We start from the raw sequence: 26,261 nt of genomic DNA, 5'->3' as shown, positions 1-26,261 counted from the left end.
TTTTTCTTTCTTTTTATGTCTTTGCTGTTTAAATCTCTTTCTTTCTTATTATCTCCGTTGCAGCGCACAGAAACGCAAAAACAAAAATCAAGCCGGGGGGAAAAATGTCATTTTCTTTACTTCTAGCAAAACCTGGCAAGGATAAACCAAAAGGGACAATCGCGTGGATCCAGTAATGTTCTTCTGTGGTGTCGCTCAGTTATAGAGTGAAACCCGTTGAGTAACTTTACGCGGCTTTTCCTTTATTCTGTTCTGTTCCGGACGACCAGCAGAGACGGGCGGAACGCGGCCACTCGGACGGCTTGTCAGTGGGAGGTAACCTCCAAGATTCCCCGTCGGTGTACTTATCAATTCAGTGCCCGTTCCGCGCGTTTCATTTGAGGCACGGAAATACGCATCGGTGGATGCAGTTATGTGCGCGTATTTGGAGCGAGGTGTTTCGTGATCACGTGTAACGCGGCTTAAAACGACGGAACAGAGGAGAACCGGAGGCTCGGCCGATCTGCACTGTGTGGATATTAAAGCCCCCAACACCGTTTAAGCGGCCGTGCTTCGTCTCGGCGCACAGGCGAGGCTTTCATTGGCGGAATGCGCACGGAGCGAGGGCGCACAAGTCTTAACTGCCTCTCATGAACTATGATTCCCATCCATGCAGGAGGATCGGAACTCTTCGTGGAAATGATGTAAAAGATTGAACTCCTTCCGTTACCTGAAATTCTGAAGGTTTTCTTAGACGCTTATTGTGGATACCTGCTGGATGGGATTGGACTTTTCGACGCTGCGTCGTAGACTAACGCATTTCCCCCCCTCAAAATGGAGAAGAGAGCAGTCTGCGGAGAAAGGAGAGGTCTTGTATCAGCTCCGCAACTTTTATTCATCCTCCCACCTACAGGATTTGCTGCGGAACTTCTACCATTATAACGCGAAGGGTTGGAAAGGGAATTAAATAGCTAAAAATCCGCATTGGCCTGTGAGGCGAGATCCAAACAGACGGTAGCGATGGTAATAATTCTGAAATGAGAAGGACCTGATGGAAAGTTGCAACTGAGATCAGGACGTTAAAGATCACCACTGCACCTCCGTGGATCATTCAGTCTAATGACGGGCTTCGCATTTCACCCTGGAAATTGCCCACACCAGATCCTCCGTGGACTACATGCTGTGAAGCTGTTGCAGTGCAGCTCGTGTCATTTCGGAGAAAAGTGAGGAGGGGGGAGAGAAAACACCCGTGTCGCCTATTTTTGCTCAGCTGGTCGTTCAGAGAAAATCTCGGGGCAGCCTTCATTGGGAGAGTAGACGCAACAATGGAACTTATGTGCCAGCGCATCGTGTGCGTCCTGAAGGGGGGGAAAGGGCGCTATCGCCGCCAGTGAGAGTAGCTATCACAGCGGACAGACGCGTGGATTTTGCGCGTTCGTTTTCACAGTGGGAGCACGATAATGTGTCCGACAAGACAGCACAGTCGAGGATTCTGCGAGATCGACTGAGAGTTGCAGATGTTTGCTGATGCAGTTTTTGGGGAGGGAGTGGAAGAGCCATCTTTCCTCGGAGATCGCAGAGACCTCTTTAAACCAAGTAAGTTAGTTTTTAAAGTAAAATGACCAAACAAAATAATACACTGATCTTTACACTCGTGCTTTCACGAGCACCTCACCCTCCCTCCCCCTCCCTCTTGTGCTGCTCAGCTGCCGATTTCATTTCTTTGACTGCAGCAGCGGCTTTACCGGGCGGGGGTGACGTCCGGAAAGACCCTCCGTCACTTAAAGGATGCCGTCTAAATGATGGATCTGTAAATACGCACTGCTTTGGGAGAAGAGGCGCGCTCTCGGCTGGGTTTGGACGCGATTGGTGGAACGACGCTCACGTATCGCAGCAGCAAAAAAAAGATTTTCCACAGTGTTGCGCATATTTCGGGAAGTGCGTTTACAGAGAAGGTATCTTCTGACTGCATAGAAAAGCTGCCGCAAAACCCTTCTTATCTATTTAACTACGGGCAGCTGATTAGTGACGATAAAAGATGCATCGCGCATCAAAGATGCAGCAGGGCTTTAAAAAGATTCCAGCGTGTTGCCTGAAAAGCGTCGGAAAGCGCGCGTCTGCTCCGCGCACACAGAAGGCGCTCTGTGGTGGCCTGGGAGGGAGCTGTCCCTCTGACGTGGTGCTGAAGAATCAAATATTCAGCCTCCGCGCTGGTTTCGCCGAGCCACAGAGGGAAAGGATGTTGTAGTTCATGCCTCGAAAATCAGAGCCTCCTCTGATGAATATAATCCCTTCCCAGTGCGCGTCGATGCAACAGATGACACATAGTCTGTGTTTGTGCGGCGCACAACAAGTTTGCTTGATGTGTTTGTACCTTTTCTGTTGTGTAGCTACACCCAAGTAGACGTGTTTGTGCTAAATATTACATGTGCTATAGGCTGTGAAGGATATTTTCTTGGGAATTAAAGAGGGGATCTTGTTTTAGTTGGGAAACGGCGGCAGGTTGGTGCACGAGTGTTTCAGAGTAGTGGTTTTTGATGCGGTGGTCAGCGGATTTTCCCAAACCTTCATCATCTAAAGGAAAGCCTTTCTGTGTGGCCGGGCCTCACTGTTGAGGAACAAATGAGACAGCAAACCTTATGGGTTCTTGCCCGGTTGGAGGAGTTGGTGTGATAAATCATCTCAAACTGCTCCCAAGATTGCAGTTGTTTGTCGGCAGGTGGTGCAGAGTGATTCACAGTAACAAGCAAGGGGTACTTTGCCCCTCCCTGTTTTACACCTTTACACGGAAAGAGAAAGATAATTTGTCTGTCTTATAGCCTCTGTGTGACCCACCAATACACACACACACACACGTACGCACACACACACACACACACACACAAACATACGTACTCACCAATGACTCTCTGAGTCCTTTAAATGGTTTAGGTCACAGAGCAGCGCGGCATCCACACAAAACCAGTTTTCAGCTGATTAGTTTGCCACCGTCGACATCTTTGTCCAATTTCCCCAGCCGTTGTAGGCTAACTTGAAAATTGTTTGGAGCGGCCGTGTCGCCGAATTAATGAACTTGTCAGTTGTGAAAGGGCATCGCTGCAGCGAGGTATTAGGCACTCACAAAGAAATAGACTGCACACACATGCCTTTGCCCCACACTCACTTTAATTATTATTTTTGGTTTTTTTCCCCCTTTCTTGGCCCATGACTCAGTTCAGATGAGGACCAAGACTTTGGGCCATGTAATTAAGCGTGCATTCCTCAAATGGGATTAATCTCTGCAAATCGAATTTAGCTGTCAGTTGTCTCACTTGTATCAACAATAGTTAAATTTTGATAGATAGATAGATAGATAGATATAGATAGATAGATAGATAGATAGATAGATAGATAGATAGATAGATAGATAGATAGATAGATAGATAGATAGATAGATAGATAGGAGCAAGAGGGACACAGGCAGGCAGACAGACAGACAGACAGATGGTTGTTGATTGTGGCTTTTGTGCACGAGGTCAGTCAGCTGTCACCAGATAAATAGCGGCCGTGCATTTAAGTGTGAGTAAGTGTGAATTAAGCTGCTCAATAGTGACTGTTGACAGCTATTGTTGATGCCTCAAAACATCAGCTTTATTTATTTACTTTCTAAAAAAAAATTGATTACGTCGCTGTGCGCTGTTCCCGTCAGAGCTCTTGGCGACAAATGCGCTGCAGTTTGTCACGTCAAGCACGCGACGTTAAAAGCTCAGCTAGTTTTTATTCGGAGGGCTGGGAGCCCGGTTGCTTCTTTACCATAATATTGGGGGTCAAATCTGATGGCTTCATGTTTTAATAGTGACCAACAGTCTGGTTTTGGCGACACGTGCAGGCAGATGTGGGCGGAGTCTGCCGTGGCGCCCCTCGTTAGTGATCCTCTCCAGTGTGTCTGGTTGGATGTTCTGTCCAGAGAAAGAACAGCTGAGCAGGCGGACGGCTGCGGCGCATTCTGTCAGTCGATGGACTAATCAATCGGCATTCCGGCTCAGCCCATCAATCCCAGAGAATAATCTGGGAGACATCATAAAAGTGCCATTCTGTCACTCCAGAGGCCAAAGAGCATTGCTCTTTTTGACTCCACTCTGTCTCTGCTGCAACTCCCATCATGGAACTCTGGAAGCCACACAAACGTTCTCATTGTGGCATTGGTTGGAGATGTTTGTTTGTTTGTTTTTATCCCTGTCCCGCAACACAGACTTGTATTTTCACCCCCATTCAGAGTGACTCAGCGACTCACAGAGTCCTTCCAACCCCACCACTGTCTCTGTTTCCTCACTGACATTCTGAAATTTAGTTAAGAGTGCTGACCTGGATACAGAACGTGTCATTACTCACCGCTCGCCTCGCATCATCCACCTTAGCAGTTGTGGCAACGGCGTCTTTTAGACTTAGTGTTCACACACCCTCTTTGCGGCTCACATCTCTTCACTTGACACATCTGAACAGAGATTAAGAATTGTATTCTGGACCACCTCTCTGCTGCACCTTGTTCGGAAATGCTAATGAGGCCCATTAATATCTGCTGCTAAATTAAAAGGCTAGTTAAGATGGGATTTATATTCTGCCTGCTTCCTGGATGTCCCTTATAATGAAAGGAATGAGGGAGCAAAATATGATAAGTGACAGGTAAAAAAAGAGCAGCTGTGTGCATCATCCATTTTGTCTTCCTCAAACTTTTGTTGTTGAAATAAACGGAATATACTTGGTAATTTAACGCTCAATTGTAAAAAAAAGAAATCAAATCCACCGGAGAGACATTTTGATTGTTGCGTTTTTAGCGGTCGCATAGCAACAAAGACGAGTGTGTTGCCAGTCAGTTTGAAAGCTCTCCTAAACCTCAGGTGGGAGTGGACCTTTGGTGACAGAAGGAAAAGGTAATTTATGTGCAACATTTTATTCTGTTGGAAATATTGATCGTCATCTAGGTTAATGAGAAGGAATCCTCTCCGCGCTCAGCCTCTACTCCGATGACCATGGCTTCTCTCATTTTTCCCTGGTGAGCTCGCAACAATAAAGACATAGTTGAGCTGGAAATGGAAATTGAACAAAAACTGTTATTGTGATGTGAATAATAAATCAAACGGTAAAAAATGTAAATATCAATGTTTTTAAAAAATGAATCAAACATTTTAAAAAAATCCAGGAAACTTATCTCTGAGAAGGACTCACAGCTTTGATATCAAAACAAGGCCGCCGTCAGATTTGGAGTCAAATAGGCTTCGCCAGCAGCAGAAAAGGCTAACTTTTCTCGCTGTGACAACTGAACAAGCAGTTTCTCAGCCACCGCTGAAAGAAAAGAAATGAATCCTTTGCTTCTCTTTAGGTCCATGTCATTTAAAGATGAGACCAGGTTCTGATTTGTGGAGAAAGACACAAATGAAGGAGACCGCTTTTCATACTCGGGCAAGCATCCTAATTAAATCCCGTTCCCATCAACCATATCTTGAACAATTCTAAAGAAATAATTTGGCCTTTTTATTAAATAAGGGCTTCGACATTGTGTAAAGAGCCAGAAACACAGCAACAGAAGCTCGAAATACCATCTGTGCATGTTTGCATGGTGTGTGGGGCTAAATGAGTGTTAAGGAAGTGGAGTATTTCATCAAGCTCTCTAGTCTGTCGTTATATCCTGCATTCAGTGTGACCGACGATCTTTGTGATAGCTATGTAGGCTGCTATCAGACCAGTCCCACCGTGCAGCATGCTGTTACATTTTCCACCATTCTGGAGGAAAGAGAAAAAGAAAATTGCTCTGCTAAACAAAGCCGCATTCACACAACAGCGACCTGCTAGAAATGGTATTCTTTCCCGCCTTGTAGTTTCCCTGCTGGGCCACTAGTTGTTAATGTGCGAGTGTGCAGGTACTTCCTGTTTCAGAAAACATTTATTTTTAAATAGTATTGCTTTCAGAGACCTGAAACTGCATTTTTCCTATAAAAGTTTGCCATTTACACCTGAAAGCACTCATTCAAACACCTAAGAGGTAACTGAATTCAAGCTAATTCAGACCACAAGCCTTCTTTTATTCCTGCTCATCTTGCTCATCAAGTGTCTGTATCTCCTTGTTTTTGTGGCTGTCTGCTCAGCCTCATTACTCCCTGACCTTCTTGTGTCACTCATCCTGGCACCTGCATGTCGGAGAACCTGCCCTACTCTGAGAGTTTTGATCTGACAAGGATAGACTCACACTTGATTTAATCCGAGTTGTCTCTGGGGAATTTGAGGAGATACCCGTCCGTTTCGCCACTCGGGTCAGGACCCTGTGACAGGCGCTGTCAGTCTGCTCGCACCGAGCGTGCGTGTCGGAGAGAAGACAAGTTCTGAAAATGCGTAAGGACCTGGATGGAAGGAGGGTGCTCACACATGCTTGGCTAATGGCTAATCTCGCTCATACACAGATTAATCCTGAGCAGATGCCATCTCATATATTCAGAAACATGCGCTCGTTTCCAAGCAGCCACAACGACAATCTCAAAAAGAGTGTGCGTATGTGTGTGTGGGCCTCCTGTAGAACCGCGCCAGACTCCTCAGCATTTGGCTGCAGTCCTTCTGTCACTGAAGAGAGAGAAGTGTCACACAACATTCAAGGTCTTGTCATGTTTCATTTGTTTGTAGTAAATCAGTGGAACATCAGAGGAGATACAGTCCCTCTGTGGTTGTTCTGGTTCCAGCATGTCCCTTTAAAGGTCTGTGTATAAAAAAACGCTCAAAGGCGCGAGCTATTTGTCCTCTTCTCTCCATACTGTCTCCCATTCTGTTGTTAAAAGTCAGCCACAATGCTCTCGCTCCTTTAAAACAAGGCTGTCCTTTATTGAGATCCTAAAACTGCATTCTGTAACATCCAGGAACAAGATAAGATTAAATCAGACAGTCATTAATAGATTTATTTTTTTTGCCTTTCACTTATTTTTCACGAGGCAGGCCTCCACACCAGCGCAGTCGCTCACTCTGGAATCGTTTGGTGTTTCGGTGGGAGTCGTGAGACATCAAGCTGGTGGAACCCGTGTCGGCATGACAGAGGAGAGGGTTTAATTCCCAGCGGGGATTCTTCCAGCTTGCCTGGGAATAGATTTTCCCGCTGCGAGAGATCATGTGAGTTTTAGCCGCCTTAGTGGCTTCTCGACCACGATTAGGGGGCGGAGTCTGATCCTGTGGGGCTGACCTTTTAAAGCACAGATCATTGTTGGAGTGTTTCTTTTGAAGCAGCTTCGTATGCTCGACTCAAGGTTTTTCCTCAGAGTGGATCACGTAGGCGTCGGCCTGAGTCTCGATCGTGTGTTGCCACCGCCCCCCCGGGTGATCACGCAAACAAGACATAAGAGACATCCAGTCTGCTTATATGTGAAGGTTTCAAGTCAACAAATTAGGGAACTATTTCTTTAACCTTGTTGGGTAAATCCAGCAGCTGTGACCTCCTCGTTCGGCAGAGCGATCTATAAAGGAGTCCTTGATATGGGCGGCTGTGCGACTGTGTGGTTTGATGTGTCTCCACTCTGGAGTCTGTCCCAGTGATACAGTGATTATGTTTAGTAGCAGGGGAACATTCTAAGCTTTATGTTGACTGCTAATTGGGCTCAAGTGTAATGAATGTGTCATATTAATGACCCAGATTCGGCTCATTGTAGTATTCATGAGCTGTGGGTATTGCGTTCTCTCTATAGGACTGCTGAAGATTGTGTGTGTGTGTGTGTGTGTGTGTGGTGTGGGGAGAGAGACAGAGAGAGAGATAGTACGTGTGGGTGTTGCAACAAAGGTCGACCACTGTTTTCAGCTCCTCTTCAGTCATTTTTTTTGGATTCCCGGAGAGCGGTTGGAGCTTTCGCTCGCTCCCGTCTCGAGGAGGGTTCCCTCCTTCCTCAATGCCGCCGACGTGGACAGGTGTTCATTTTAAATCTGCGTCTGATCCGACCGCGTGAGGCGACTGTCTGGCTTTTAGGCTACATGTCGGAGAAAACGAGGCCAACGGAAAACCGGCTGGCTCAGGTTAGAACCAGGCAAATGCAAATATGCGAGATGAAGACCTGTCTTTTATAGAGCCGATGCTGTCCTTAGGTGTGTTTCTTTTTATGGAAGCAAGGACAGGTCAAAGGGGTCACTGGTGCCTCACGAAGCAGGTGGGACCCCTGCAGTCACTGGCACCCGATCCTTCCTCTCCCTTACATCGGCAGTATGCTTCCGATGTATAATAAGCCTAATAGACGCAGGAAAATACACAGATTTCCCCTGCATTCATTAGCTTCAGCTGCAGCTCCTTCAAAGGTCCCGGATATCATATCCTACAGATCTGCGCTATAAGGCACAATTATGCCGTGCCAGTTCGTTTAAAAAAAAAAAAAAATCTTGCAAGGCTGTAGTGAAGAGTGTGTGTTAGTTAAAAGAGGTCACAGGAATGTGAGGCTAAAAGGGCTAACCCGATGGAATACCGTAGCACCACAGAAACAAGCTCAACTGCATTTTTGCACACAAACATAATAAATAAACAAACATCACCATCTTTTTAAGGACTAAATGAGCATCACGTCATCAATGAGGAATCTATAAATCAAGAGCCGCCGCCTCCTTCTGCGTCTTTCTTTTTGGACGTCTGGCGTCACTTTTGCTAATCAGGATTCTTTTGGCTTCATGTCGGATTAACCTTAATGGGAAATTGTGTTTCCTTGTTCCAAGTAAAATTATGCATAAAACAAAACAACAGCTTCCATCTTCCAGAGGCAAATCTGATTTAAATGAAGAACCATTCGGGCTCGGCGTCAGATCCAACACAGCAACACTGCTGCGGCCATCGAGTGTTCATTACAGCCGGTTAAGAATGGCACCTATCAATCTACGCACGAGCCGTATAAGTCCTATAAATTATACTGCAAGTGTGAAACGCACACCTATAAATGTCAAAAACGGAAATAGATTTAAACGGATGGTCGGGCTGGTAGAAAGTGTAGAGGGAGGGTTTATTCTTCTTTCCTTTTCACTCGGCGAAGCGACGATTCCTCCATTTGCTCATAACCTGACAATGGAGGATTTCATCTGCGAGAGGAGAGAGATTCCCGGACTTAGGGGGAGATCCGGTTCCCTCCGCTGACAAATCTTCATAAGAGCTTCCTGCCATTTTTGTTCTCATTTGTTTCAACATCAAAGGATCAACTGCATTGTGATCGGAGCCGCTGTAACGTGGACCCTAATCCGAATTAATTGATGAAGCAGTAGAGGACATGATAACACGAGCTGCTGCATAATGCTCTGTGGGTTTTGATGAAGAAGCACTTTACCCCTTTTCTCTCCATTTTCCACCTTCTACATGCCGCTAAACAAGATTTTTCTCATTCTTTTCAGGCTTTTTAATAATTAAGTGCTCAGAGAACAACGTAACTAATCTAAAGTCTCTTTTCTGGATTTCTAAATGCCGGTTGGTGAAACTTAAACAAAGGTACGTAAGAGGCTTCATATCCGTTGTTCTGCTAATCCAGATGAGCTTTCTTGCTTTAATGTGTCATAAAAACAAGTTCTTCTAACTGGTGGGCCCACGGGGTGGTTTAGGGTTCTTTAATAGCTCTTAATAGAGGTGTGATCGTCATCATCATGCAGATGCTCGTGAACATCAACAGTGAATCCACAACTGTATCATCCTTGCCTGATAGGATCTTAACAAGCCTCATTAGTTTTAAAGTAGAGACCGAGAACTGCTTGTTTTCTATTCAGAAAAAAATAAAATACATACATATATATTTTTTTATCAATTGTCTTGACACTGCAGGTTCCTGAAAAGCTAGTTAAGAAAGTGACACTGGTCATGACATCATTCAAGCCGACTTCTGGATACAAATAAAATTTCATTTTAAGACCCCCCCAAGTGATGTGAAATTAATTATACAGTTTAAATACCAGCCAATGTGAAAAAGGATTTCTAGGTTAGCGGTTGGAATGTTCTACTCGCGGCGGCCCACCTAACCTTACACCACAAATGAACAACAGGAATGTAAATAAATAAGATTCAGCGCACTTTAAATCCATAACTACAATCAAATCTGCAACAATGGACCTCGCGTCAAGGCTCCACATCAATTGCTCACGTCACTATTCTCCGCTTTGTTCCGACAAATCGACAAACTCAAAACAAATTTGCGACTAGACGGTTGAAGGTGTCGCACCAACTAAAAATTCATCCCAAACTTCTTTTTTTGGCTGTTGTCTCGCTCAGAGCACTGACATACATTACAAAAGGCATTTAGTTCAGGGGCATTTGGGTTGGGTTGCCAGGTAGCCAGGAAGCACTACACATAAAAGACCCTGTTGACTCATATCGTGCTGATATCAGATGTATCATGGGAGTAATAAAAAAATCAAAAGGAGGGCGGGGAAAGGGTCAGAAATCAGGAGACTCACACCTCAATGGAGAGTGTCGTCAGGTATAACACATTTATAACAGGAAGCGTCTTTTACCCCGGGCAGCGGTGAGCACAAACTGGAGGAAATGTGGCTTGGAGATTAAAGATTTAAAGAATCGTAGGTGTTGTTCACCCCCGTGGAGCTGGGCGAGCAGGCTGTAGTTTGCCTCTCAACAGATATGTGACTGTCACACTGGCTACATCAATATCTGTTTTATTTGATTGTGAAATGCAGCAACCACCTAGCTTAGCGTTGTCTTAACCTTGAAAATGGTTAAAAGGCTGAAAAGGCTGCTGTGTGCGCGACACCTTGTTGCTTGGGAACCGGCGTGTTAGCACCCGCCACCACGTCAAATCTAACCTGCTGTAGTGTGTGACATTGCGGTCTCACTTTCTGTAACTGTGTCCTCATCTGTCAATCATCTAAGGGGGAGAGAAGTCTTCATGCTCCACGCAGACTAATCGAGGAAGCGTCCACCATAACGAGGATGCTGTTTCCCCCCTTTGGGTTTTCTGGGATCTGCTTTGAACCAGCGTTTAGATCGACTTTCAATTTAAGACTTTTGCAGAAGACACAACCAGCCTGTCACGTCTGCTAATAACCTTAAGATGAAGGTTTCGAGAAGGAGAAATGCAAAGGGACAAGTTAGAATCCGAGTGTAGGAGTATGTTGAAATGCAGGATTACCGTTTGACATGCCGTGGGGGCAGCCCTCCTCTTTTGAGTGCAGCTGAGGTCCAACGTACTTTTTTTAGCCCAGTGCCGCTGGGCTGAAATGTGCCAGAGCAGAGTTACTATAGATAAACACTGAAGTAAATATAGTTCTTGTTAGATAAAGATCCCATCCTTACATGTACAGATAAGCATACAGTCATTAACTTAATTACACACAAAAATGTTAGAATAATGAAAGTTAATACATGTTATAATAAAACATGTACAGTGGTTTTTTGTTTCAAATTAAGTAACAATCAAAAGAAAATCTTGTAGGTTTCCATTTTATTTGCTAGCAGTTGCCGGCCATTTGGATCGCTTTGTTAAAACTGAAACCACAACGGCTTTTGGTTTCTTTTAAGAATCATGTAGATCCCTGCGGTGGAGCGCCAGTGACAAACATTAAAAGAGAGCTGCCATCACCAGGAGAAACTAGCTTAGCCTAATGTCAGTGGAGAAGCAAAATCCGGTAATACTGTCAGTGAAAGTAATTGCTTTGAAAGGAACTATCTCCAAATTCATCAGCGTCATTATTTCTGCTGACTTCTGCAACTCTAATGGTGTAAAAGGCTAATTTGTTTAGCTCCTCCGGTTTAATCACTGTCTTTTCAGTCACTCTTCTGTATACCCCCAACTTTGTCTCCACCACCCTGTTTCATTTGATTCTTCTTCTTTTTTTGTCCTAATCTTGGTGATTTATGCAAAGTAATTGGTTTAGGCAACTGTTTATCCACATCCTACACATTTCCCCGCGAATGCAAAGGCTGAATCTGCTAACCTGAGCGCCTTCAATTACTCAGCTATTCCAGGGGACTGTCAATGGCTGATTTCAGCTGCAGTGTTCCCTTGGTAATGGGGAAGCTAAAGATGGATGGCTGCTGGTGCATGGCACAAACAAGGCCTGCTTTGGGGAGAAGGCGAGCACATCAGCGCTATTGTTAACACATAGCGGGAGATTAGCACTGATGGTTGGATGTGAGCTAGCAGGCTTGGCTGGTATTCCGCGCTAACCAAGCCCACCCCTGCTGCTTCCGCCACCGTGCTACAATTATCCAGAATGGCTGCAGACATGATCACTCACCTCGGGGGCCCTGCAGTCAATTTATCACCAATCACTGGAATATTACCGCTTTGGAGGCAATGCGACGACGGGCTTAAGGCACCCATATAAATGATATACCGTACCGCTCCAGAATTAGCTGTCGCCATTCGTTGCGGGAGCGCTCTGAGTTCTGACACCGACACCTTCTCAAAAGGCAGATCGAGGAGTGAGTCATTGACACACAATAAGAGAGGTGCTGACATAAACACGCTCGCTAAAGCTACCTGAAAGGAACTTCACACTACTATCAGGAGGGAAGTGATGATATGAAATGGCTTCACTAAAGGGGCATTGCACTTATGAGGACAGAAACACACACACACAATTTTCTGCCTGATTAATGTCACTATTAATTAAGAGACAAAGAGCCAAATGGTGGTGAACACGGCTTGATGTGCAGACATATAAAAGAGACTCAACGGAATACATTTTTTTCCCATTTCCTCTTTCCATGTCATCAGTCTCCCATCTATTTCTTCTTCTCCTTCTATATTAAGCTCTTCTGGGTTAATCATTCCTAGAGGACAACAGCACCTAAAAAAAAAAGGTGCCACACAATCGTGTGGAGTCAACCTCTTCACAGCTCTCAGAGCGACACACTTTAAAAGAAGTGATGTGCGTTAACTCCGCTCTGGCTCCGCACGGAACGGATCCACTTGACCTTATTTCTCATCCGTCCCGTCCTTTCACTCCGACACGGCGAGAGGTTTGACTCATCATCATCGCACGAGGCATTCCATCATATAGCTCTGCCGTGGCAAGAAAGTGTGCTAATTTATTTGTTTGCATATGGAGAACGTGTTCGCTCTGACGGATGGCTTCAGCTCCCCCTGCAGGCTCAGGGGTTACAATGGAATTTGCTTTGTGACTCTCAGAGGACCGCATCCATAAATAGACCGAGATACACCTCCACACGTGTAAAGTACAGGAAACGTACAGTACCGAACACACTTCCTCCACAGTGAAGTATACACACACAGGGCTGATTATGCAGCCCATGTCTGCATATAAATAATACATATGCATACAGAATACTGGGTCTCTCTTGTGGATAGAAGAAAGAAAAAAGAGAAATGCCTTTGTGAAGCTCCAAAGCGCATTGACAGTACGATTAGATCCGATAAGCATTAAAGTCTTCTAACGTCGTCAAAAGAAACCGGCAGTTGACAGTAATTGTTCAGCCTCAAATTAGTCTGCTTAGTGGCTTTCTTAATCAATTTGGTTGTGAACTGAGATGTGATGTGACTGCAAACATGGAGTCAGTCTTTCTCTGAACCACACACACATGCACACACACACGCACACACACGCACACACACACACACACATGCTCCCAGGGTCTCTGGCAAAGTTAAATGTCTGCCAGCTGAGCATGTCCCTCACTCAGTCTTTTGTAAATCTCCAGCTGAAGCTGTGTAATTTATCTGCCACGAATGCACTGGGAACAAAGGTTTCACAGGCAAAGTCCCTGCATCTTTGTTACAAAGAGAATGTAAAATGTTTCCGCTTCCCTCAGTCTGGGTTGGTATGTCATATGCATATTGTATAAGAATCGACTGCTGGTTTGTAGTTTTCTAGAGCCTTGAGTGCTGTAAACAGCCCTCAACCCCAGGTCCTCCGCTGTGTTCTGTAATGGAGTATATATTTAAGTTCAAACTGGAGAGGCTTCTGGTTTTGGTTCTGTAACAGATCTGTACGCGCCACTCTTTGGATCAGTGCTTTAAGACGCGAAATAAAAGGTTTGAGACTTCTCTCTCAAACAGCGGAGGCCATTACGCCCGTGGGTGAGTTGGGTGCATGGCAGGAGGAAACATACGTCTTTGATTCATTTCTTCTTCCTGCGAGTGTCTCATAACCTGATTCATCCCCAAAATGGATTAACTGGAGTAAGATTTCTTTGGTCAGGAAGCACCAGTATTTTGTGAGATCATTCACAGAGTCTATTATTAAAACCTGGTTACGTAAAGCACCAGGAGACGACACCAACGGGTAGTGATTCACCAGAATTCAATTGTATAACAGGCCCACTTCTACATGGAAGGTAGAGGAGTGTGTGAGTGACTGTGTGTGTTCAGCAGTGTTTTACTCAAGATTTCAGTAACCAAAGCTGAGATTTGAATGTGTAGGAGACGCTACTGAGTCCGTTTCTGACTCCACTGCTGCCCTCACCATGCTGGTGTGCTCATTATCACCGGTTTACTGAACCACAACTGTGTATTTTTATTTTCTAATTGTTAGTGTGACCATATCAGAAATGATGCTTTTTTGCAGAGCTGTATTTAGTGATTTTGTTGTCTGCCTCCATGGCTACAGGGCTGGTGTTTATAGTGAGGAGCAGCATTGTTGAGGGCTGTCACTGTCTTCAGCTTCAGGTTTATATGGCTTCACCAAAGGCTGCTCCAGCTCCTGCCGACATACAGGCTCGTCTCCATCCTTGATTGTGTCATTGACGGTTGGGTCACCAGCAAAGTTGCACGTCAGGGTGTTTGGAGATGCAGTCGTTTGTGTAGAGTGTGAAGAGCAGTGGGGGCAGGACACACCCCTGGGGAGCGCCAGTGCTGAGGGCCTGGGCTGTGGAGGTGAACTATCCCAGCCTCAGCAACTCCTCCAGTCTGCAAGGGTGCTGGTAATCCTCGGAGAGTTGGCTGGGCTCAGCAAAGTGGAACAGATAGGATAGGATCCAAATGATGCAGGATGTAGTTTAGGCTCAGAGGCAAATGGCAGGGGGTCCAGCAGGGGGGGTAACCATGTTTTTCAGATGGATCACCAGTCTGTTGACCGATTTTATGACCACAGACACCAGAGTCACTGGGTAGCAGGGGCAGGTTGCAAAGCCAACAACTCCTCAGGAGGAATCCCAGGCCAGCCTAGAGACACAGTCTCTCTTGGTTTGTCCTCGGGTCCACTCCTGGATGGACATGCCCAAAACACCTCCATTCTGGAGGCACCCTAATCGCTTCAATCTCACCTCCTCTCAATGCTCTGGCCTCCTCCAGGAGCACAGCCAACCCACTGAGGATTATGATGTCGCTTGTACTTGATCTTGTCCTGTCTGTCATTACCCAAAGCTCATGACCACGGGTGAGAGTCACAACATGTACTGACTGATATACTTGGAGCCTCACCTACCGGCTTTGCTCTGTCTTCACCCCAGTGGACCAGTTCACCCTCAGAAGCAAAAGACTGTATTCATTCAGCTGGTGATGGAAGCTTTCTTCCATTAACTTGCTTTTTGGAAGAAACTGGATGTTTCACCTCTCATCTGAGAGGTTTATTCAGTTCTGACCAGCTTTGTGGGTGCTGAGATGTAAGTTTTTGAAACTCTTGTAAAGAGTTTTCAACCCCAGTCCAGCTGACTCTTCACCATATCTGGAAGAATTACTCTGATTTGGATGAATGAGAACCTTCAGAGAGATGGATGTTCCTCAAGTTTCTCAAGGAGCACAGACTTAATAGCTCCTTTGAGTCACTTACTTCCATAGAGACAAGTATGTGATGTTTGGGATTTATCCGGACTCGTTTTTACTTTTGGAATATTGTGTCAAAGTCCATCGATGTTAACGTAACACACTCAGCGGGTGCTGGTTTCCTTTTGTGCAATCAGGGATGCTGACCTTATCTAAGGCGAGAGAGGCCCGCAAGTTCTTCAGATGACCTATTCTGTGGATGAGTCATCAGAGTGCTTTTGGAGGAATTGTGAGAACTCTCGGAAGAGTTCAGCCCCGTCCCAGTGCTCTTGCTTTTGCTCTTTGTAGGAGGTATTCACTACTAGCTTGCTCCAGTGTTTTTTAACTCTCATCAGCACGGTTGATTTTTTGTGACCTTTGACATCGTGGTGTACAACATCTCGAAATCCACCCATCTGTTCATCTACACAATCATAGTAGCGTGCACACGTCCTGTAACAGCATTACAGCCAGAGTGTCTGTTTGGGAGATGCTCACTTTCATTCGCAAGTCCTTTGAACGCGGCAAATTAAGCATTCTACAGTCGGCTTATCTGCTGACCCTTCAACAGTCTGATGACCTTCTTTATCCTTTCATCTCACTCCCTCTTTAATTCTTTGCTTCCCATTTTGCTTGATGTCCTTGATATCCTCGACGGGCCCAAAGAGGCGCGGCCAAAAAAAAAAAAGCCTAATCGGGTAGCATCTAGATTAAACTGCACACAATCGGCTGCGCTTCCATAATCTTGTGATCGCAGGAGCAACAAAATAAATTCAGACAAAAAAATAAAAAAAGAATAAACAGGCAATATTTCTTAAGGAAGAAAAGGGCCCACTTGAACAGAAGCTTTCAGCTGAAGTTCTCTGCTCTCAACAGCAGCCAGGAGGATGAGTGACTTTAAATAAAAGCTTTCTGTTGGTATTCCATCCAGACCTTCCACATATTCTTCGGCGCAGGTCAGAATTTACACCGTCCATTTAATACAGAAAGATAAAACACCGACGAACGGCAGTAACATTTTACACAGGTCATGGCGAGCCGAGCCATCTGACCTGGCAGCCGTCCCGGAAAAAGAAATTGTGGGAAATCACAGCTGCTGTATCGCCCTCTCTCCTTGCTGTGCGCGTGACTCGCACTCAGACATACGTTAGCCTGTCCCTCTGAGCCACCAGAGGGGGTGGGGGGGCAGGCTTATTTATCATGTTTAATTTGTTTTCCAGAGTGTCTCTTGTGTTCTTAGCTAGTTATCAAAGGGGCTTGATCCCTCCTCCCTCATACAGTACAGCATGCATTAACCAAGAGAGAAATCCCATAATAATAACAGGAAAAAACACATTTAGTTAGTAAATCATTTTGAGCTTATGTGTGCACATGTGTAAAGCATCATGTGAATTAGAGTGACTTTTCTTGACTTTCTAAACGCCCTCGCTCTGCAATGGTGTTGTACTGCATGTTGAACGCATAATCACGACACAGGGAGCGAACGGAATTAATCAGAGCAGATGAAGACAGTTAGCCTCCCACCCGAGCGCTGTTAGAGCCCACAGTGCTCCAGCAGTGGAAGGGGCAGTGACCCGTGCCGAGGGTTCTGCTTCAGTAATTAAAGTTCACTGCTTTTCTGCGGCATCCCATTTATGGACTCATTTCTTTCAGCGTGAGGTTCGGCTAAAATAGAGTGCGATTTAGAGTCCAAATGATGTGGGTTTCCATACGATCCCGCCTCCTCAGTCGTCCCCCAGAGCAAGAGAAGACAGGTGAGGTGGAGGGAAGGTGAATGAAAGGACACGGGAAGGGAAGAGGAACAAAATAAGAAGGTTATTGCATTGGTGCGCTCAAATTTGATTTATGCTTCGTCCATTGTTAGCGTCCGCCTTTGAAGCTCCGCAAAAGCAAGAGTCCATTTTCTTGTTACTGTTGTGGGGGAGATTAGCAGAGAGCAGGCTTGTTTCTATTCAGGAAATAATGAAGAGTGTGTCCTCACATAAACCCCGCTCCCCTCTCGCAGTCGGCCTGAGCAGGTTCGTCGGCGTACGTCATTTATCTCCCCAGCTTTAGAATTGCTACGAAATGTTCAAGCTTTGTCATTCTAGGCCAATCCGCTCTCATTTGTCAAATAATAACATATTATTCAGATGCCAACGACACCTGAGGATGACACAGGGTAACACTTTTTCAGCAATCATCAACACCTCATTCTCACCGGTTTGTACTATCCTGCACAGCTGGAAGCATGAAAACAAGCCTAAAAGGTTCCATTGACATAAGTATTCAGAGTCTTTACTTGGTGCTTAGTTGAAGCAACTTTGGAAGCAATTACATCCTCCAGTCTCCTTCAGTATCAGGCTACAAGATTTCCACACCAGGATTTGGGGATATTCTGACATTCTGCCACAAAGAGTTCAAGCATGCTTTCATCAGACCTGAGAATCTTGTTTCCCACAGTCAGGGAATCGTGTAGACGCCAGGTGAGCTTTCAGGTGTTTTTATTGAGCAGCAGTCCGCCTGGACACTCATCCAGACAGGTCGAGTGTCGCAATGACAATGACACTTTAGGAACCTTGTTCTGTCTCCACACAGGCTCTTTGGAGCTCCGCCAGAGTTCCTGGTTGCTCACTTTGGTCAGCTGGCTTGTTTCTTTGTCCATTTCAGAATGATGGAGGCCTCTGTGCTCTTGGGAAAACTTCAGCGGAGCAAAAAAAAGTGTATCTCTACCCACATCTGTACTTTTATACATAAAACCGACAACAACTCACGTCCATTCAATTAAATGACCCATAGATGGACCCGGTCAAGGTGTGGAAGTGTCTCAGAGACGATCAACGGAAGGTATTTGGGTTTTTCCTAAAAACAAACAAAACTCTCTTTCCAGTTTGTCATTCTAGGAGCTGGAGGACAAATTAATTAGAGCATATATGCTTTTATTAAATAGCAAAATACGACAGTTTGATCAGTGCATCATTATTTCATTACCTGAGGTCGGATCGTCCTTCTGACACACTCATGAATCATCAGGTGTGGTTCAAAAAGCTGGTGCGAGAGGGACACCCTTTCTAGTCATTATTTGAAGTTTGGGCCCATCAATTATTATCATTTGACACTTTCACGTCCACGGCCTCTCATAGGGAAGCAGGGTGAGACGTTTTCCTCCGGTTTTCCTTGTTAGAGCGCTTCTTCAAACCTCTCCAGTTTAATTGTGCAGCTTTCTGAAAGCATAGCGATGGAACAAGGTCCTGGGTCCCTCTCCAGATGGGCGAGAGGGGAAGGGATTACCTTACATCCGGCTGAAAATCGTAAGCTCCATTGCATAGTTTCCACAGAGTTCGTATTTTTAGCATCGTGACTTTTTTGCGGCAGCGGAGACCCTCCCAAACGGCCCGAATGTAAGGATGCATTTGACACTTTTATTCATTAAGAGAAACAAGGAGCAGAGAGGCAGTCTTTCATGAGCTCCCATGATAACAGAGGCGTGCCTGCACCAGGCCATGGAGAGCAGCCTCACGAAGCTGATGCAGCTCAACTTCTCTGCCTCCTCAATAATTCAACGTGGTCCTAGCGGAGTAAAGGTGTCAGCCAAGACGCTCCTGCCGCTGGTTCCTCAGAAAACAGAGGTGGAACGATGACAAGGAAACACCGGAGGGGACGGGGGGGGCGCTCTTTTTAATGACTCTGGAGTGTGATGGGAATGCCGTTAATGAGGAAGGATGGGATAAGACGCTGCGCTTCCCACATACAGGCAGACAAATCTGGGAGGAGCCCGGCGAGATCCTCGGCTCGGCTGTGCTTGATGCAGCTGCAGCTGAGCGAGGCGCCGCAGAGCTCTGCAGACCACAGTGTGGGATGAATCGAGTCTGACTGTGAGGCGGGCGAAGACAGCACGGAGAATGAGCGGCTCCGCTCCGTTTCTTCCTCTCTGCCTTCTCCCAGAGAGACCGTGGCAGCACTCTGGTGAAGATCAGAAAGGTAGGAGATGGAAAGCGAATGGGAGCGGGGAGGAGAGAGGGGGGAGTGGGGTTGTGGTGGTGGTGGAGGGGGACAAGACAGTAGCCCCAGGAGCCCCATCTCTAGTCAGTTATACCACTGGGACCCTCCCCAACATTCTTCAGTTTCCATCTGCAGATGAAAAATAAATAACCTCTTCAGACGGCCCTCCTTCTCCTCCGAGGAAACCAGCTTTCCCAGGAGCAGTGCTCACTTTCCGCGCAGTTATCACTCTGTCTTTTCCCTTTAACATGCCGCCTTTACTCCACACACTGTCACGTCCATATGATGTATCTCCAATGCAGATGTGCCGGCCATTACCAGGCCCGGATGAAAGTCGGGGCAGAGCAGAGAGAGACCGTGTCACCCTTCAAATACTCCCCCAGCAAATTGACGTGCCATCACATCTTCTGTCCATCATCTCATCGCTGTCTTTGTCCCCCCACCATTCCAATTCTGAGCCGAATCCCTTTGTCATGGTCGCAGACAGCACCAAAAGTAGCGTTACCTGTCTCCTCTCAACATTTCCTGTGTAAACATGGCTGACGGAACAGGGCAGCGGGATCGTCCGGGCACAGGAGCCACTCCGTAGCGCTCTAATGCTGAAAGCCTTGTCAAAGGAAGACGTGATAGTTGATTGCGCAGGACAATTTCTCCCTCCTATCTGCTGCGATCCAGGGGCTTTCATGCGAAAAGATGAGTGTTGGAAATATCATTTGCCGTGCGCAAATCTGGGTTTGAAAGTCCACTTTGTACCTGTCAAAGCGGATCCTTCATCCAATTCAAATCCATCCGATGCGGCTTTTATATGACAGCAGTGTCACGAGGCGTTTGTGAATGCTAGCAGCATTCGTTGTTTTCTTCGACGACGCGTTAATCGCACAGCCACAAATATTCTCTCCTCAGCTCGTCTCTATCCTCAGAAATCAGAAACGTTCAACGTTATAATTAACCTACCATTATTTGTTATTCGGTATTCTCTTCAGGGATGCCCGTAGCTTTAGCTTCTGACACCTTTATTATGTTTATCTTTTGTAGTATCCAAAAAGAAATCAGGCTAACGTCCCTGCAGCACTTAGCAGGGACTTGGAAACGCTCAGGCCTGGTCCGCCAACGTGGCCCCGTGTAGATAAAGCTTCTGTGTGGCTCGGCGCCTCACGATGAAAGACGTCCACCTGGGCTTTCGGAACAACGCGGAAGAGTTGTCTGCGTTAGAAGAAACATTTTGTTTTAAATGCTTTGTTGTTTTGCCATTGGAAAGTGGTTAAATGTTTTCTGTTGTTTTCTTTCTCAAAGATTTCTTTTTTCCTTGTGGGAAAACATGAACGAGGATACTGCATTCATTTATTGATCAAGACTGCAATCGCGTGCAGGGTAAACAAAGCTCAAGTATGTCCCTGGCACTATCAGGCTAGCTTGGTCAGCTAAACTGGACTCAATCAGGATGTTGTGATTAGAAAATACAAAATGTACAAATGAGGGTTCAGCCTCAAGCAACCACAAACATTCCAGGAGAAAGACAACGCCTCAATATACTCCCCATTTTTTTAAAAATAAAGAAAGAAGTAATCAATGGTTGTGTCAGTTCTTGGATGGCACAAGTGACACTTCAGCCTCATTCCGAATGATACACGGATCAGAAGACTTCCTATGGATTTTCTTCCCCTCGATATTGTTGAATATTCACATCTATGTTTGATTTATCAGCGTTCCGCAAAAGGCAATTAAAGGTCACCAAAATCAAATGCACCATTCTCTGGAGAGCATTATGGTCTACAATATATGTCAAAACAATCTAATCAGGAGTTTTCAGTATTATAAGGTCGGGCTAAATAAGGAATCCGTCTTTGATTAACAACACCAAAAATCCTCAATCAGAGGACCCAAAAATGTCACCATTGTCAGCGAGCGTGGCTTCTCCTGACTCCAACAGCAGGGATTCCGGCATGAAACGGGCCGGAAAGCCACAAATTTTGAGTAAGATGTGCATCACAGCAGAAAGATTTTGAAATCATCCTCTTTGCCGCTCTCACCATTGGGGTGACTCTTTTTTAACCCATCCTGGTCACTCCCACCTACCTCAGTCATATAAACGTTCTTTTTTTGCACCCAGAAGTCCTTGGCATTCCTCCCTAATTGGTATTTAACTGTGCTTTTTTGGGTTTCTTTCGCCTCTCTCATGTTTCCTTTATTCTCTGTTGCTGTATCTCATGTTTCCTGCTCATTAATTAGCAGGAATTATCTTCTTTAGACCACACAGCGTTGGCCCATTCTACAATGACGCACTCTACATGATGGATTCACGCGTGCCTTCTGTTAGCATGCGCTCCTTTCATAGCCCTTTTCCTGGCTTTTCATTAGGCAAGCTGGCATTTTCCCCACTAACTATCACAGGTCGGCCATTTACTTCTCCATCGTTCATGTTCCCTCACTTTTAAAGGCACTTTTTGCCGGATTCTTCCTTCTGCCGTTGGAGTGTTGTGTCATCTCTCACAAAGACTAGGCCTCCTGTTTGCCATCCGTCTGGAAGGCCTGATTGGCTCTCCTGTCAAAAACAACTGATTTTGAATCTTGAAAAGATAAATAAATAAAACGAGAGGCGGAGAGCGAGAGGCGGAGAGACGTAAAAGAGCGTTTCATTGTCAAAATTCATTAATAAAAGAGACAAAGAGTCAAATGAATGTTTCATGCTCGCTAAAGTGCTTCTGTTCACAGTCAATCTACCTTTTCTCCTCCTCTTCACATCTTTTACCTTGGGTTTCTTCTCTGCCATTTTTACTCCCTCCTTTGCAGGGCCTGTTTCATCTCTCCTCTACGGCTTGAACTCTCTTTGGACTCCAAATGCTAATTCAGTCAGGCACTTAATCAGACATATTAATTCCATATCTCCCCTGATTGCAGTAATTCCACTCTGCAGAGAGTTTGTCCGCGGCGTCCTTTCAGGGCGGCAGCATTTTTTCTCTGTTTTTTTTTAACGCTTCGCTGTTGTGAGACCAGTAAAAAGGATTTATTCGAAAAGAGATCCGCCACGCAATGACAGCAAATACACAGGGAGGATAATGCACAGCAGCAGTGGTCTGTGTTGACTCATGCTTTGATGTGATCCTCCGACCCTCCAGCCATTTTCGACTTGTAGATAGCAGTGTTTAATGTCGGGCCGACAAGCCTTCTGTGCTAAACTAATTTGACCTCATTTTGCAGCATTTTTTACCAATTACACATAAGTGAGGGAGCGACAATGGCCGCCGCTTTGCTGAAACAAACGACTCTGCCTCTCACAAGGGCCGAGTTGCCGTGTGCAGTAAGTATTGACTGCTAAGTCATTACGCTGTCACAAAAAAAAGGTGCGCCACACATTCTAGCACATAGCGATGGACTTAACGATGAACACCGGCATGCGTTAATGAATTCAAAGTAAAGATTTAGGCCCCTTCTAAATGAATTAAGTCTCAGATTGTGTGATTGGGAGGCTCCCAAAACGGCATTCTTTAGACTTCAGCGTCCGCTAATGGGCTTTTATCTCATTGGCACCATCTTTTCCCTGGATTTTTTTTTTTTTTGTCTTGACGCTGAAAACTTTGTTTGTAAAGATCGTTGTTTGCATTTGCAGCGTGCCAGAGAAATGCCTGGAGGGATCAGTGCATGCCTTCAAACCTCGCATGATCTGTCTGCTCGAACGGAAACTTAGCTGGAGCCGAAGCCACGCTGCATTCTTGCAACAACAAAATCTATCTCTATCTGCCGCCAGGCAGGCGGGCCTGTTGAGGAGCCTCCACCAGACACGAATGGATTTACCATTAGGTAATGACAAACGGCGAGCGCGGCTGAGCTGACTTCAGCACTTACGGCTCCTTTGGGACCCCCGTACTCTCCACGCTGCAGACCACACTGACCACCCCCCACACACACCAGAGAAATTAATTGAAGGAGTAGCTGTGCAGCAAATTGATTCTTCCTGACGTGCACTTCTGGTGGTTTCCAGCGGGCGATGTCGGGTGACCTCTGGGTCAAAATCTGCCACAGCGAGGAGCAGAAGGCAGCGATATTATTCTGGATTTGTCCTGCTGCCTTTGCTTTTGCTGAGGGATTTTATCTCTAGGAGTTCAAGTGAGGTAAAAGGAGACGCCAATAGTGATTGTGTTGTTTTTTTTGTACAGAACACACCGGAGGATATCTGTTAAAGGACAAGGCTTCATTATGTGAAAGATAAATTGGGAAAACAACTGCTGCATCCATGCCAATGAGGTTAAAAAGTTTATTTTAAATACTGCTCAACCCTAAAAAGAGCTATTCACCATAGTTTAAACATTAAAACTTTGGAATATAAATGGGTAGTTTAGGGTTTATGAAGCCAATGGCGCTGACAATAAAAGCCAACTGCAACTTTTGTTAACGGGCCCTTTTAGTTTCATTTTAATGTTAGCTAGCACCAAGTTGTTATAAAAGTTTAAGCCTTGAACCTTCAATTAAAGCTTGAGAGTTTTCAAGGTTTTAACAAGCCTTTTTTTGTTGTATTGTTCTTTTGTTTTAAGATTGTTACCTTAAAGTAAATGTTCCTGTTCTAGAGGTCGCAATTTCTTCCTCTCTTTTGTGATCTCAGCCTCTGATGTTTTTTGTCCTTGGCACTGAGCGGTAAGGTCGCGCGACAATGGATTTCCTTTGTGTTTTCCTTGCTTGGACATCAGAAACCTTGAAGGCACTGCCTCGTTATTCCCTTCATCTGGGGCCGTGGAAGCGCTCCTGAGCAGCGTGGTTTGAAAAATAGAACTTTTGTTGAAGTAAATAATAAAACAAAGAACCTCAAACCACAGACTTCAAAGTGTCCTTTAAAGTGTCGTGGAAATTCAACAAGCATTGTTTTGTAGTAGCCAAAGAATAAGTAGCTTTAAACACTTATGTCCAAACTGTATATCTCATAAGCTACACTGAAGCTAATGCTAAAGGAGAGATGGGTGGAAAAGGGTTCCAGACAATCAGCTGCATTAACAAATATGCAGTTTTATCTAAAATGCCTTTACCATGACCTTTACTACATGTGTGTCACCAACGCGGTTAGCTTCAGCAAACCTGACGACACGATACCAAGATCTGCTTTTGAACCTCAGGAGTGTCTCGGACTCAGTGAAAACATACGTCCTGCTGCAATGACGCTGTCGCAAGACTCTGTGTGGTCATCAGAGCACAATATGGTGTGTACTGATTGCACAGTAATTACTTTTGGCACGTAGCACAGCTTTAATTAAAGTCGGTGCTAACTGAGAGCCAAAAAGGCGGCAAAGCCCTTATCTTAAAGTAACGTCCGGGGTCACGGCAGATGAATGCGCCTGTGCATCGGCGAGGCGCTCGTTTGTACCCACGCTTGTGTCACCACACGGTTGGACAGGAAGAGAGACGCCGAGCTTTGTCGTGCTCCCCTTTTGTCCTTCATGACTTATTCAGGAGCGTCTTGTCCTTTATCTCGGCTGCGTGTTTTTGATTTTTCGTGACTTTGACTGCCCCCCCCCCCCCCCCCCCACCCCCCGGGGAGCCACTTCTTTTGACATACAGTAGCAGGTGCTAACGCTTGCTCGACAGAGCTCCTCAGAAGCCCGGGAACGCCGACGCCGGCACAGATTGCTGGGGAAAGTGGTTGAAGGGAAAGCTAACAAGACCACTTAATGATTATTTAGGCGCAGTAAAGAGAATTTGGAATGCGACGGGACAGGAAAGTCCCATCCTGGGGGTGTAAAAAACTGCATTTTCTCAGCTTGAGATACATCTCAAACATTGCATTATTTATTGGCTGTGTTCCGTTCCAGACAGCTCATGAAACTATGAGCAGCTACTAAGTGTATGGTTATAAATATCTCATCGTTTTTACAGTTATTTTATGTTGCACTTCCTTTTTTTCCCCCAGTGACATCGTTCTCCGGATCGGACTGACGTGAGGATGACCGTGGCTCGACGGAACCGTTTCAACCTGGACTGAAGTTGGCAGGTGGGAGAGAAAAACCCCACAGAAGCCGACGTTTGAAACAGTTTTAGGATCTGTCTCTGTCCTCATGCGGGAGTTTCCTTCAAACTGGCATGAACTTTTCCCCTTTTTATGGTTTGATCACTCTCAGAATGTGATTTTACACCAAAATAAAACCCTCATTAGTGTCCAGCGCTTGGAGATGGGAGGATATTCATTACGTTCTTTTCCACCTCTGCATGGCTCATGTATGCCTCCTCCGGCCTCTAATGATCATAAAATGATCTCAGTGGGTCAAAAAAAGGTCTTAAATTATGAAGTGGACTGAATTTCTATAAATTTGATCACTTATTTTAGCTGTTTAAATGGTTTAACCACTAAGGACTTGTTCAGACACCTCATGGCAGTTACTTTTATTGGGAAAGGAAGACTGGAGTTACTTTATGGAGAGGTGTTTGCTCCAGATGGAATCTGCTGAGTCATCAGAAAGTTTGGGGTTTTTTTTCCCATCACGTCAGTGAAAAGATAAAGAGGTTCTTCAGATGAGCAGATTGAAAGGCTGGAGCAGGATGCGCCGCCGTGCAATGACCTGTGAAAGGTCTGCATCCAAAAACCGTAAAGCATTTGGTTCTTTAACGGGCCGCTTTAACGATAATCCGGTGGGCGGCGCG

At 45.5% G+C, this 26,261-nt stretch overlaps 1 protein-coding gene across 6 annotated transcripts in view; it reads left to right on the top strand.

Moving 5' to 3' along the window:
• lrrc4ca (leucine rich repeat containing 4C, genome duplicate a) overlaps positions 1-26,261 on the top strand; it is a 73,808-nt gene that overhangs the window by 39,226 nt on the left and 8,321 nt on the right. The window contains exons 1-3 of one of the 6 annotated variants that reach the window (XM_057052119.1): positions 59-1,575; positions 6,937-7,107; positions 25,534-25,614. The gene's annotated coding sequence lies outside the window, so the exon portion shown is untranslated. Of the gene's footprint in view, positions 1-57; positions 1,576-6,936; positions 7,108-19,327; positions 19,620-23,237; positions 23,439-25,533; positions 25,615-26,261 lie in introns of those variants that run through there. The other 5 variants (XM_057052116.1, XM_057052120.1, XM_057052121.1 and 2 more) reach the window with 5 other exon arrangements.

Source organism: Takifugu flavidus, chromosome 13 (genome assembly GCF_003711565.1).
Source record: "Takifugu flavidus isolate HTHZ2018 chromosome 13, ASM371156v2, whole genome shotgun sequence".
NCBI lineage: Eukaryota > Metazoa > Chordata > Actinopteri > Tetraodontiformes > Tetraodontidae > Takifugu > Takifugu flavidus.
The sequence above is the reverse complement of the archived record's forward strand: the minus strand, read 5'-3'. Positions and strand labels throughout refer to the sequence as shown.